The sequence below is a fragment of the Carassius gibelio genome, chromosome B22, assembly GCF_023724105.1.
Source record: "Carassius gibelio isolate Cgi1373 ecotype wild population from Czech Republic chromosome B22, carGib1.2-hapl.c, whole genome shotgun sequence".
Taxonomy (NCBI): Eukaryota; Metazoa; Chordata; class Actinopteri; order Cypriniformes; family Cyprinidae; genus Carassius; species Carassius gibelio.
This window is the reverse complement of record NC_068417.1, coordinates 44,620,098-44,632,597: the sequence shown is the minus strand read 5'-3', so window position 1 is coordinate 44,632,597 and position 12,500 is coordinate 44,620,098. Positions and strand designations below refer to the sequence as shown.

The 12,500-nt window shown below is 39.6% G+C and overlaps 6 non-coding genes and 3 pseudogenes across 6 annotated transcripts; all 9 read right to left on the bottom strand.

Annotated features, from left to right (window-relative positions):
• Positions 1-139: 139 nt before the first annotated feature.
• LOC128006794 (uncharacterized) lies at positions 140-258 on the bottom strand (annotated as a pseudogene).
• A 370-nt stretch (positions 259-628) lies between these two features.
• On the bottom strand, positions 629-747 carry LOC128006910 (uncharacterized; annotated as a pseudogene).
• A 506-nt stretch (positions 748-1,253) lies between these two features.
• Positions 1,254-1,372, bottom strand: LOC127998663 (5S ribosomal RNA). Its single transcript, XR_008171497.1, has one exon. It is a non-coding gene; the product is annotated as a 5S ribosomal RNA (ribosomal RNA).
• Positions 1,373-2,002: 630 nt separating this feature from the next.
• LOC128006757 (uncharacterized) lies at positions 2,003-2,121 on the bottom strand (annotated as a pseudogene).
• A 221-nt stretch (positions 2,122-2,342) lies between these two features.
• LOC127999979 (5S ribosomal RNA) lies at positions 2,343-2,461 on the bottom strand. The gene has a single exon (XR_008172781.1). It is a non-coding gene; the product is annotated as a 5S ribosomal RNA (ribosomal RNA).
• A 369-nt stretch (positions 2,462-2,830) lies between these two features.
• Positions 2,831-2,949, bottom strand: LOC128000009 (5S ribosomal RNA). Its single transcript, XR_008172809.1, has one exon. It is a non-coding gene; the product is annotated as a 5S ribosomal RNA (ribosomal RNA).
• Positions 2,950-3,314: 365 nt separating this feature from the next.
• LOC128002836 (5S ribosomal RNA) lies at positions 3,315-3,433 on the bottom strand. Its single transcript, XR_008175572.1, has one exon. It is a non-coding gene; the product is annotated as a 5S ribosomal RNA (ribosomal RNA).
• Positions 3,434-3,789: 356 nt separating this feature from the next.
• Positions 3,790-3,908, bottom strand: LOC127998410 (5S ribosomal RNA). The gene has a single exon (XR_008171250.1). It is a non-coding gene; the product is annotated as a 5S ribosomal RNA (ribosomal RNA).
• A 4,467-nt stretch (positions 3,909-8,375) lies between these two features.
• LOC127998398 (5S ribosomal RNA) lies at positions 8,376-8,494 on the bottom strand. Its single transcript, XR_008171239.1, has one exon. It is a non-coding gene; the product is annotated as a 5S ribosomal RNA (ribosomal RNA).
• Between the last annotated feature and the right edge of the window lie 4,006 nt (positions 8,495-12,500).

Genomic DNA, 12,500 nt, shown 5'->3' with positions numbered 1-12,500 from the left:
AAAGATTAAAGCACCTGGTATTCCCAGGCAGTCTCCCATCCATGTACTAACCAGGCCCAAACCTGCAAATATTCAGAGATCGGGCATTGACTCTATTTTTTGGCAAAATTATTATATACTAAGTGAAAAATGTCCAAAAAGGTTACAGCACCTGGTATTCCCAGGCGGTCTGCCATCCAAGTACTAACCAGGCACAAACCTGCTTAGCTTCTGAGATCAGACGAGATCGGGCATAGCCAGGTTGGTATGGCCGCAAGCGAAGTCTGCTGCAAAGAGAGGGCTATTTAAAGACCAGCCATTCTTATCGCCAGTACATTATATAAGTAGGAAAGAAAGCCCAAAAGCTTAAAGCACCTGGTATTCCTAGGCAGTCTCTCATCAAAGTACTAACCAGACCTAAACCTGCTAAGATTCAGAGATCAGGCATTGACTCTTTTTTTTTTTTTTTTTTTTAATGAAAGATTATTATATAATTCGTGAAATTTTCCAAAAAGATTAAAGCACCTGGTATTCCCAGGCAGTCTCCCATCCATGTACTAACCAGGCCCAAACCTGCAAATATTCAGAGATCGGCATTGACTCTATTTTTTGGCAAAATTATTATATACTAAGTGAAAAATGTCCAAAAAGGTTACAGCACCTGGTATTCCCAGGCGGTCTGCCATCCAAGTACTAACCAGGCACAAACCTGCTTAGCTTCTGAGATCAGACGAGATCGGGCATAGCCAGGTTGGTATGGCCACAAGCGAAGTCTGCTGCAAAGAGAGGGCTATTTAAAGACCAGCCATTCTTATCGCCAGTACATTATATAAGTAGGAAAGAAAGCCCAAAAGCTTAAAGCACCTGGTATTCCTAGGCAGTCTCTCATCAAAGTACTAACCAGACCTAAACCTGCTAAGATTCAGAGATCAGGCATTGACTCTTTTTTTTTTTTTTTTTTTTAATGAAAGATTATTATATAATTCGTGAAATTTTCCAAAAAGATTAAAGCACCTGGTATTCCCAGGCAGTCTCCCATCCATGTACTAACCAGGCCCAAACCTGCAAATATTCAGAGATCGGCATTGACTCTATTTTTTGGCAAAATTATTATATACTAAGTGAAAAATGTCCAAAAAGCTTACAGCACCTGGTATTCCCAGGCAGTCTCCCATCCATGTACTAACCAGGCCCAAACCTGCTAATATTCAGAGATCGGCATTGACTCTATCTTTTGGCAAAATTATTATATACTAAGTGAAAAATTTCCAAAAAGCTTACAGCACCTGGTATTCCCAGGCGGTCTCCCATCCAAGTACTAACCAGGCCCAAACCTGCTTAGCTTCCGAGATCAGACGAGATCGGTCATAGCCAGGTTGGTATGGCCGTAAGCGAAGTCTGCTGCAAAGAGAGGGCTATTTAAAGAACAGCCAATCTTATTGCCAGTACATTATATAAGTAGGAAAGAAAACCCAAAAGCTTAAAGCACCTGGTATTCCTAGGCAGTCTCTCATAAAAGTACTAACCAGACCTAAACCTGTTAAGATTCAGAGATCGGGCATTGACTCTTTTTTTTTTTTTTAATGAAAGATTATTATATAATTCGTGAAATTTTCCAAAAAGATTAAAGCACCTGGTATTCCCAGGCAGTCTCCCATCCATGTACTAACCAGGTGCAAACCTGCTAATATTCAGAGATCGGGCATTGACTTTTTTTGGGCAAAATTATTATATACTAAGTGAAAAATGTCCAAAAAGCTTACAGCACCTGGTATTCAATCAATCAATCAATCACATTTATTTATATAGTGCTTTAAACAAAATACATTGCGTCAAAGCACTGAACAACATTCATTAGGAAAACAGTGTCTCAATAATGCAAAATTATAATTAAAGGCAGTATATTCCCAGGCAGTCTCCCATCCATGTACTAAACAGGCCCAAACCTGCTAATATTCAGAGATCAGGCACTGACTCTATTTTTTGGCAAAATTATTATATACTTAGTGAAAAATGTCCAAAAAGCTTACAGCACCTGGTATTCCCAGGCGGTCTCCCATCCAAGTACTAACCAGGCCCAAAACTTCTTAGCTTCCGAGATCAGACGAGATCGGACATAGCCAGGTTGGTATGGAAGTAAGCGAAGTCTGCTGCAAAGAGAGGGCTATTTAAAGACAAGCCAATCTTATCGCCAGTACATTATATAAGTAGGAAAGAAAACCCAAAAGCTTAAAGCACCTGGTATTCCTAGGCAGTCTCTCATAAAAGTACTAACCAGACCTAAACCTGCTAAGATTCAGAGATCGAGCATTGACTCTATTTTTTGGCAAAATTATTATATACTAAGTGAAAAATGTCCAAAAAGCTTACAGCACCTGGTATTCCCAGGCGGTCTCCCATCCAAGTACTAACCAGGCCCAAACCTGCTTAGCTTCCGAGATCAGACGAGATCGGGCATAGCCTGGTTGGTATGGCCGTAAACGAAGTCTCCTGCAAAGTCTGCTGCAAAGAGAGGGCTATTTAAAGACCAGCCAATCTTATTGCCAGTACATTATATAAGTAGGAAAGAAAACCCAAAAGCTTAAAGCACCTGGTATTCCTAGGCAGTCTCTCATCAAAGTACTAACCAGACCTAATCCTGCTAAGATTCAGAGATCGGGCATTGACTCTATTTTTTGGCAAAATTATTATATACTAAGTGAAAAATGTCCAAAAAGCTTACAGCACCTGGTATTCCCAGGCGGTCTCCCATCCAAGTACTAACCAGGCCCAGACCTGCTAATATTCAGAGATCGGCATTGACTCTATTTTTTGGCAAAATTATTATATTCTAAGTGAAAAATTTCCAAAAAGCTTACAGCACCAGGTATTCCCAGGCGGTCTCCCATTCAAGTACTAACCAGGCCCAAACCTGCTTAGCTTCCAAGATCAGACGAGATCGGGCATAGCCAGGTTGGTATGGCCGTAAGCGAAGTCTGCTGCAAAGAGAGGGCTATTTAAAGATCAGCCAATCTTATCGCCAGTACATTATATAAGTAGGAAAGAAAACCCAAAAGCTTAAAGCACCTGGTATTCCTAGGCAGTCTCTCATCAAAGTACTAACCAGACCTAAACCTGCTAAGATTCAGAGATCGGGCATTGACTCTTTTTTTTTTTTTTAATGAAAGATTATTATATAATTCGTGAAATTTTCCAAAAAGATTAAAGCACCTGGTATTCCCAGGCAGTCTCCCATCCATGTACTAAGCAGGCCCAAACCTGCTAATATTCAGAGATCGGGCATTGACTCTATTTTTTGGCAAAATTATTATATACTAAGTGAAAAATGTCAAAAAAGCTTACAGCACCTGGTATTCCCAGGCGGTCTCCCATCCAAGTAATAACCAGGCCCAAACCTGCTTAGCTTCCGAGATCAGACGAGATCAGGCATAGCCAGGTTGGTATGGCCGTAAGCGAAGTCTGCTGCAAAGAGAGGGCTATTTAAAGACCAGCCAATCTTATCGCCAGTACATTATATAAGTAGGAAAGAAAACCCAAAAGCTTAAAGCACCTGGTATTCCTAGGCAGTCTCTCATCAAAGTACTAACCAGACCTAAACCTGCTAAGATTCAGAGATCGGGCATTGACTCTATTTTTGGCAAAATTATTATATACTAAGTGAAAAATGTCCAAAAGCTTACAGCACCTGGTATTCCCAGGCAGTCTCCCATCCATGTACTAACCAGGCCCAAACCTGCTAATATTCAGAGATCGGGCATTGACTCTATTTTTTGGCAAAATTATTATATACTAAGTGAAAAATGTCCAAAAAGCTTACAGCACCTGGTATTCCCAGGCGGTCTCCCATCCAAGTACTAACCAGGCCCAAACCTGCTTAGCTTCCGAGATCAGACGAGATCGGGCATAGCCAGGTTGGTATGGCCGTAAGCGAAGTCTGCTGCAAAGAGTGCTGCTGAAGAAGTGGTGCTGCTCTTCTGTCTAGAAATATGGCAAATAGTCTTAGTGTTTATACTTGACTAACTGGGGCCCAGGTCAGGAAGCAGACAGACTGGCTAAACCGACCGTCTGCTAGTTCACTCCCGTCACAGAGGTCAGTTAATTCTCAGCACATAGAGACTCTTTCACCTAGATATCACACTATAGAGACTGTGTCTGTTCCCCGAACTAGAAAATACAAAAAATGTCCAAACCAAGTTAAGGTTAACAATTTAATTGAGGTTCAACAAATAAAAAAACAAATGCAATATGGATAAACAAATGATAAAGATTGGCTTATTGATTATCAGATCCATTTCTACGAAAACACTTTTTGAAAATAATATGATAACTGATCATAATATAGATGTGCTCTGTTTGACAGAAACTTGGCTAAAACCTGATGATTACATTATTTTAAATGAGTCCACCCCCCAAGATTACTGTTATAAACATGAGCCGCGTTTAAAAGGCAAAGGGGGAGGAGTTGCTTCAATTTATAACAACGTTTTTAGGATTTCTCAGAGGGCAGGCTTCAAGTATAACTCGTTTGAAGTAATGGTGCTTCATATAACATTATCCAGAGAAACCAATGTTAATGATAAATCCCCTGTTATGTTTGTACTGGCTACTGTATACAGGCCACCAGGGCACCATACAGACTTTATTAAAGAGTTTGGTGATTTTACATCCGAGTTAGTTCTGGCTGCAGATAAAGTCTTAATAGTTGGTGATTTTAATATCCATGTCGATAATGAAAAAGACGCATTGGGATCAGCATTTATAGACATTCTGAACTCTATTGGTGTTAGACAACATGTTTCAGGACCTACTCATTGTCGAAATCATACTCTAGATTTAATACTGTCACATGAAATTGATGTTGATAGTGTTGAAATTATTCAGCCAAGTGATGATATCTCAGATCATTATTTAGTTCTGTGTAAACTTCATATAGCCAAAATTGTAAATTCTACTTCTTGTTACAAGTATCGAAGAACCATCACTTCTACCACAAAAGACTGCTTTTTAAGTTATCTTCCTGATGTATCCAAATTCCTTAGCATATCCAAAACCTCAGAACAACTTGATGATGTAACAGAAACTATGGACTCTCTCTTTTCTAGCACTTTAAATACAGTTGCTCCTTTACGCTTAAGGAAGGTTAAGGAAAACAGTTTGACACCATGGTATAATGAGCATACTCGCACCCTAAAGAGAGCAGCCCGAAAAATGGAGCGCAGCTGGAGGAAAACTAAACTAGAGGTATTTCGTATTGCTTGGCGGGAAAGTAGCATATCCTATAGAAAAGCATTAAAACCTGCTAGATCTGATTACTTTTCTTCTCTTTTAGAAGAAAACAAACATAACCCCAGGTATTTATTCAATACAGTGGCTAAATTAACGAAAAATAAAGCATCAACAAGTGTTGACATTTCCCAACACCACAACAGTAATGACTTTATGAACTACTTTACTTCTAAAATCGATACTATTAGAGATAAAATTGCAACCATTCAGCCGTCAGCTACCGTATCACATCAGACAGTGCACTATAGACCCCCTGAGGAACAGTTCCACTCATTCTCTACTATAGGAGAGGAAGAATTGTATAAACTTGTTAAATCATTTAAACCAACAACATGTATGTTAGACCCTTTACCATCTAAGCTCTTAAAAGAGGTGCTTCCAGAAGTCATAGGTCCTCTTCTGACTATTATTAATTCCTCATTGTCATTAGGATATGTCCCCAAAACCTTCAAACTGGCTGTTATTAAGCCTCTCATAAAAAAGCCACAACTTGACCCCAGAGAACTTGTTAGTTATAGACCAATCTCGAATCTCCCTTTTCTGTCCAAGATACTAGAAAAGGTGGTATCCTCACAATTATATTCCTTCTTAGAGAATAATGGTATATGTGAGGATTTCCAGTCAGGATTTAGACCGTATCATAGTACTGAGACTGCTCTCCTTAGAGTTACAAATGATCTGCTCTTATCATCTGATCGTGGGTGTATCTCTCTATTAGTTTTATTGGATCTTAGTGCTGCGTTTGACACAATTGACCACAACATTCTTTTGCATAGACTTGAACACTTTGTTGGCATCAGTGGAAGTGCATTAGCATGGTTTAAATCGTACTTATATGACCGCCATCAGTTCGTAGCAGTGAATGAAGATGTATCATATCGATCACAAGTGCAGTATGGAGTACCTCAAGGCTCAGTACTAGGGCCGCTACTCTTCACGCTTTATATGCTACCCTTGGGAGATATCATCAGGAAACATGGTGTTAGCTTTCACTGTTATGCTGATGATACGCAGCTCTATATTTCCTCGCAGCCTGGTGAAACACACCAATTTGAAAAACTAATGGAATGCATAGTCGATATAAAAAATTGGATGACGAGTAATTTCTTACTGCTAAATTCAGAAAAAACAGAGGTGTTAATCATAGGGCCTAAAAACTCTGCTTGTAATAACCTAGAACACTGTCTAAGACTTGATGGTTGCTCTGTCAATTCTTCGTCATCAGTTAGGAACCTAGGTGTGCTACTTGATCGCAATCTTTCCTTAGAAAGACACGTTTCTAGCATTTGTAAAACTGCATTTTTCCATCTCAAAAATATATCTAAATTACGGCCTATGCTCTCAATGTCAAATGCAGAAATGTTAATCCATGCATTTATGACTTCAAGGTTAGACTATTGTAATGCTTTATTGGGTGGTTGTTCTGCACGCTTGGTAAACAAACTACAGCTAGTCCAAAATGCAGCAGCAAGAGTTCTTACTAGAACCAGGAAGTATGACCATATTAGCCCGGTCCTGTCCACACTGCACTGGCTCCCTATCAAACATCGTATAGATTTAAAAATATTGCTTATTACTTATAAAGCCCTGAATGGTTTAGCACCTCAGTATTTGAATGAGCTCCTTTTACATTATACTCCTCTACGTCCGCTACGTTCTCAAAACTCAGGCAATTTGATAATACCTAGAATATCAAAATCAACTGCGGGCGGCAGATCCTTTTCCTATTTGGCGCCTAAACTCTGGAATAACCCACCTAACATTGTTCGGGAGGCAGACACACTCTTGCAGTTTAAATCTAGATTAAAGACCCATCTCTTTAACCTGGCATACACATAACATACTAATATGCTTTTAATATCCAAATCCGTTAAAGGATTTTTAGGCTGCATTAATTAGGTAAACCGGAACCGCAAACACTTCACATAACACCGTACTTTCTACATCATTAGAAGAATGGCATCTACGCTAATATTTGTCTGTTTCTCTCTTGTTCCGAGGTCACCGTGGCCACGAGATCCAGTCTGTGTCCAGATCAGAGGGTCACTGCAGTCACCCGGATCCAGTACGTATCCAGACCAGATGGTGGATCAGCACCTAGAAAGGACCTCTACTGCCCTGAAAGACAGCGGAGACCAGGACAACTAGAGCCCCAGATACAGATCCCCTGTAAAGACCTTGTCTCAGAGGAACACCAGGACAAGACCACAGGAAACAGATGATTCTTCTGCACAATCTGACTTTGCTGCAGCCTGGAATTGAACTACTGGTTTTCGTCTGGTCAGAGGAGAACTGACCCCCCAACTGAGCCTGGTTTCTCCCAATGTTTTTTTCTCCATTCTGTCACCGATGGAGTTTCAGTTCCTTGCCGCTGTCGCCTCTGGCTTGCTTAGTTGGGGTCACTTCATCTACAGCGATATCATTGACTTGATTGCAAATAAAAACAGACACTATTTCAACTGAACAGAGATGACATAGCTGAATTCAATGATGAACTGCCTTTAACTATCATTTTGCATTATTGAGACACTGTTTTCCAAATGAATGTTGTTCAGTGCTTTGACGCAATGTATTTTGTTTAAAGCACTATATAAATAAAGGTGATTGATTGATTGATTGAAGAGAGGGCTATTTAAAGAACAGCCAATCTTATCGCCAGTACATTATATAAGTAGGAAAGAAAACCCAAAAGCTTAAAGCACCTGGTATTCCTAGGCAGTCTCTCATAAAAGTACTAACCAGACCTAAACCTGCTAAGATTCAGAGATCGGGCATTGACTTTTTTTTTTTTTTTTTTTTTATGAAAGATTATTATATAATTCGTGAAATTTTCCAAAAAGATTAAAGCACCTGGTATTCCCAGGCAGTCTCCCATCCATGTACTAACCAGGCCCAAACCTGCAAATATTCAGAGATCGGCATTGACTCTATTTTTTGGCAAAATTATTATATACTAAGTGAAAAATGTCCAAAAAGCTTACAGCACCTGGTATTCCCAGGCAGTCTCCCATCCATGTACTAACCAGGCCCAAACCTGCTAATATTCAGAGATCGGCATTGACTCTATTTTTTGGCAAAATTATTATATACTAAGTGAAAAATTTCCAAAAAGCTTACAGCACCTGGTATTCCCAGGCGGTCTCCCATCCAAGTACTAACCAGGCCCAAACCTGCTTAGCTTCCGAGATCAGACGAGATCGGGCATAGCCAGGTTGGTATGGCCGTAAGCGAAGTCTGCTGCAAAGAGTGCTGCTGAAGAAGTGGTGCTGCTCTTCTGTCTAGAAATATGGCAAATAGTCTTAGTGTTTATACTTGACTAACTGGGGCCCAGGTCAGGAAGCAGACAGACTGGCTAAACCGACCGTCTGCTAGCTGCCTCCCGTCACAGAGGTCAGTTAATTCTCAGCACATAGAGACTCTTTCACCTAGATATCACACTATAGAGACTGTGTCTGTTCCCCGAACTAGAAAATACAAAAAATGTCCAAACCAAGTTAAGGTTAACAATTTAATTGAGGTTCAACAAATAAAAAAACAAATGCAACATGGATAAACAAATGATAAAGATTGGCTTATTGATTATCAGATCCATTTCTACGAAAACACTTTTTGTAAATAATATGATAACTGATCATAATATAGATGTGCTCTGTTTGACAGAAACTTGGCTAAAACCTGATGATTACATTATTTTAAATGAGTCCACCCCCCAAGATTACTGTTATAAACATGAGCCGCGTTTAAAAGGCAAAGGGGGAGGAGTTGCTTCAATTTATAACAACGTTTTTAGGATTTCTCAGAGGGCAGGCTTCAAGTATAACTCGTTTGAAGTAATGGTGCTTCATATAACATTATCCAGAGAAACCAATGTTAATGATAAATCCCCTGTTATGTTTGTACTGGCTACTGTATACAGACCACCAGGGCACCATACAGACTTTATTAAAGAGTTTGGTGATTTTACATCCGAGTTAGTTCTGGCTGCAGATAAAGTCTTAATAGTTGGTGATTTTAATATCCATGTCGATAATGAAAAAGACGCATTGGGATCAGCATTTATAGACATTCTGAACTCTATTGGTGTTAGACAACATGTTTCAGGACCTACTCATTGTCGAAATCATACTCTAGATTTAATACTGTCACATGGAATTGATGTTGATAGTGTTGAAATTATTCAGCCAAGTGATGATATCTCAGATCATTATTTAGTTCTGTGTAAACTTCATATAGCCAAAATTGTAAATTCTACTTCTTGTTACAAGTATCGAAGAACCATCACTTCTACCACAAAAGACTGCTTTTTAAGTTATCTTCCTGATGTATCCAAATTCCTTAGCATATCCAAAACCTCAGAACAACTTGATGATGTAACAGAAACTATGGACTCTCTCTTTTCTAGCACTTTAAATACAGTTGCTCCTTTACGCTTAAGGAAGGTTAAGGAAAACAGTTTGACACCATGGTATAATGAGCATACTCGCACCCTAAAGAGAGCAGCCCGAAAAATGGAGCGCAGCTGGAGGAAAACAAAACTAGAGGTATTTCGTATTGCTTGGCGGGAAAGTAGCATATCCTATAGAAAAGCATTAAAACCTGCTAGATCTGATTACTTTTCTTCTCTTTTAGAAGAAAACAAACATAACCCCAGGTATTTATTCAATACAGTGGCTAAATTAACGAAAAATAAAGCCTCAACAAGTGTTGACATTTCCCAACACCACAACAGTAATGACTTTATGAACTACTTTACTTCTAAAATCAATACTATTAGAGATAAAATTGCAACCATTCAGCCGTCAGCTACCGTATCACATCAGACAGTGCACTATAGACCCCCTGAGGAACAGTTCCACTCATTCTCTACTATAGGAGAGGAAGAATTGTATAAACTTGTTAAATCATTTAAACCAACAACATGTATGTTAGACTCTTAAAAGAGGTGCTTCCAGAAGTCATAGGTCCTCTTCTGACTATTATTAATTCCTCATTGTCATTAGGATATGTCCCCAAAACCTTCAAACTGGCTGTTATTAAGCCTCTCATAAAAAAGCCACAACTTGACCCCAGAGAACTTGTTAGTTATAGACCAATCTCGAATCTCCCTTTTCTGTCCAAGATACTAGAAAAGGTGGTATCCTCACAATTATATTCCTTCTTAGAGAATAATGGTATATGTGAGGATTTCCAGTCAGGATTTAGACCGTATCATAGTACTGAGACTGCTCTCCTTAGAGTTACAAATGATCTGCTCTTATCATCTGATCGTGGGTGTATCTCTCTATTAGTTTTATTGGATCTTAGTGCTGCGTTTGACACAATTGACCACAACATTCTTTTGCATAGACTTGAACACTTTGTTGGCATCAGTGGAAGTGCATTAGCATGGTTTAAATCGTACTTATATGACCGCCATCAGTTCGTAGCAGTGAATGAAGATGTATCATATCGATCACAAGTGCAGTATGGAGTACCTCAAGGCTCAGTACTAGGGCCGCTACTCTTCACGCTTTATATGTTACCCTTGGGAGATATCATCAGGAAACATGGTGTTAGCTTTCACTGTTATGCTGATGATACGCAGCTCTATATTTCCTCGCAGCCTGGTGAAACACACCAATTTGAAAAACGAATGGAATGCATAGTCGATATAAAAAATTGGATGACGAGTAATTTCTTACTGCTAAATTCAGAAAAAACAGAGGTGTTAATCATAGGGCCTAAAAACTCTGCTTGTAATAACCTAGAACACTGTCTAAGACTTGATGGTTGCTCTGTCAATTCTTCGTCATCAGTTAGGAACCTAGGTGTGCTACTTGATCGCAATCTTTCCTTAGAAAGACACGTTTCTAGCATTTGTAAAACTGCATTTTTCCATCTCAAATATATATCTAAATTACGGCCTATGCTCTCAATGTCAAATGCAGAAATGTTAATCCATGCATTTATGACTTCAAGGTTAGACTATTGTAATGCTTTATAGGGTGGTTGTTCTGCACGCTTGGTAAACAAACTACAGCTAGTCCAAAATGCAGCAGCAAGAGTTCTTACTAGAACCAGGAAGTATGACCATATTAGCCCGGTCCTGTCCACACTGCACTGGCTCCCTATCAAACATCGTATAGATTTTAAAATATTGCTTATTACTTATAAAGCCCTGAATGGTTTAGCACCTCGGTATTTGAATGAGCTCCTTTTACATTATACTCCTCTACATCCGCTACGTTCTCAAAACTCAGGCAATTTGATAATACCTAGAATATCAAAATCAACTGCGGGCGGCAGATCCTTTTCCTATTTGGCGCCTAAACTCTGGAATAACCTACCTAACATTGTTCGGGAGGCAGACACACTCTTGCAGTTTAAATCTAGATTAAAGACCCATCTCTTTAACCTGGCATACACATAACATACTAATATGCTTTTAATATCCAAATCCGTTAAAGGATTTTTAGGCTGCATTAATTAGGTAAACCGGAACCGGAAACACTTCACATAACACCGTACTTTCTACATCATTAGAAGAATGGCATCTACACTAATATTTGTCTGTTTCTCTCTTGTTCCGAGGTCACCGTGGCCACGAGATCCAGTCTGTGTCCAGATCAGAGGGTCACTGCAGTCACCCGGATCCAGTACGTATCCAGACCAGATGGTGGATCAGCACCTAGAAAGGACCTCTACTGCCCTGAAAGACAGCGGAGACCAGGACAACTAGAGCCCCAGATACAGATCCCCTGTAAAGACCTTGTCTCAGAGGAGCACCAGGACAAGACCACAGGAAACAGATGATTCTTCTGCACAATCTGACTTTGCTGCAGCCTGGAATTGAACTACTGGTTTTCGTCTGGTCAGAGGAGAACTGACCCCCCAACTGAGCCTGGTTTCTCCCAAGGTTTTTTTCTCCATTCTGTCACCGATGGAGTTTCGGTTCCTTGCCGCTGTCGCCTCTGGCTTGCTTAGTTGGGGTCACTTCATCTACAGCGATATCATTGACTTGATTGCAAATAAAAACAGACACTATTTCAACTGAACAGAGATGACATAGCTGAATTCAATGATGAACTGCCTTTAACTATCATTTTGCATTATTGAGACACTGTTTTCCAAATGAATGTTGTTCAGTGCTTTGACGCAATGTATTTTGTTTAAAGCACTATATAAATAAAGGTGATTGATTGATTGATTGAAGAGAGGGCTATTTAAAGAACAGCCAATCTTATCGCCAGTACATT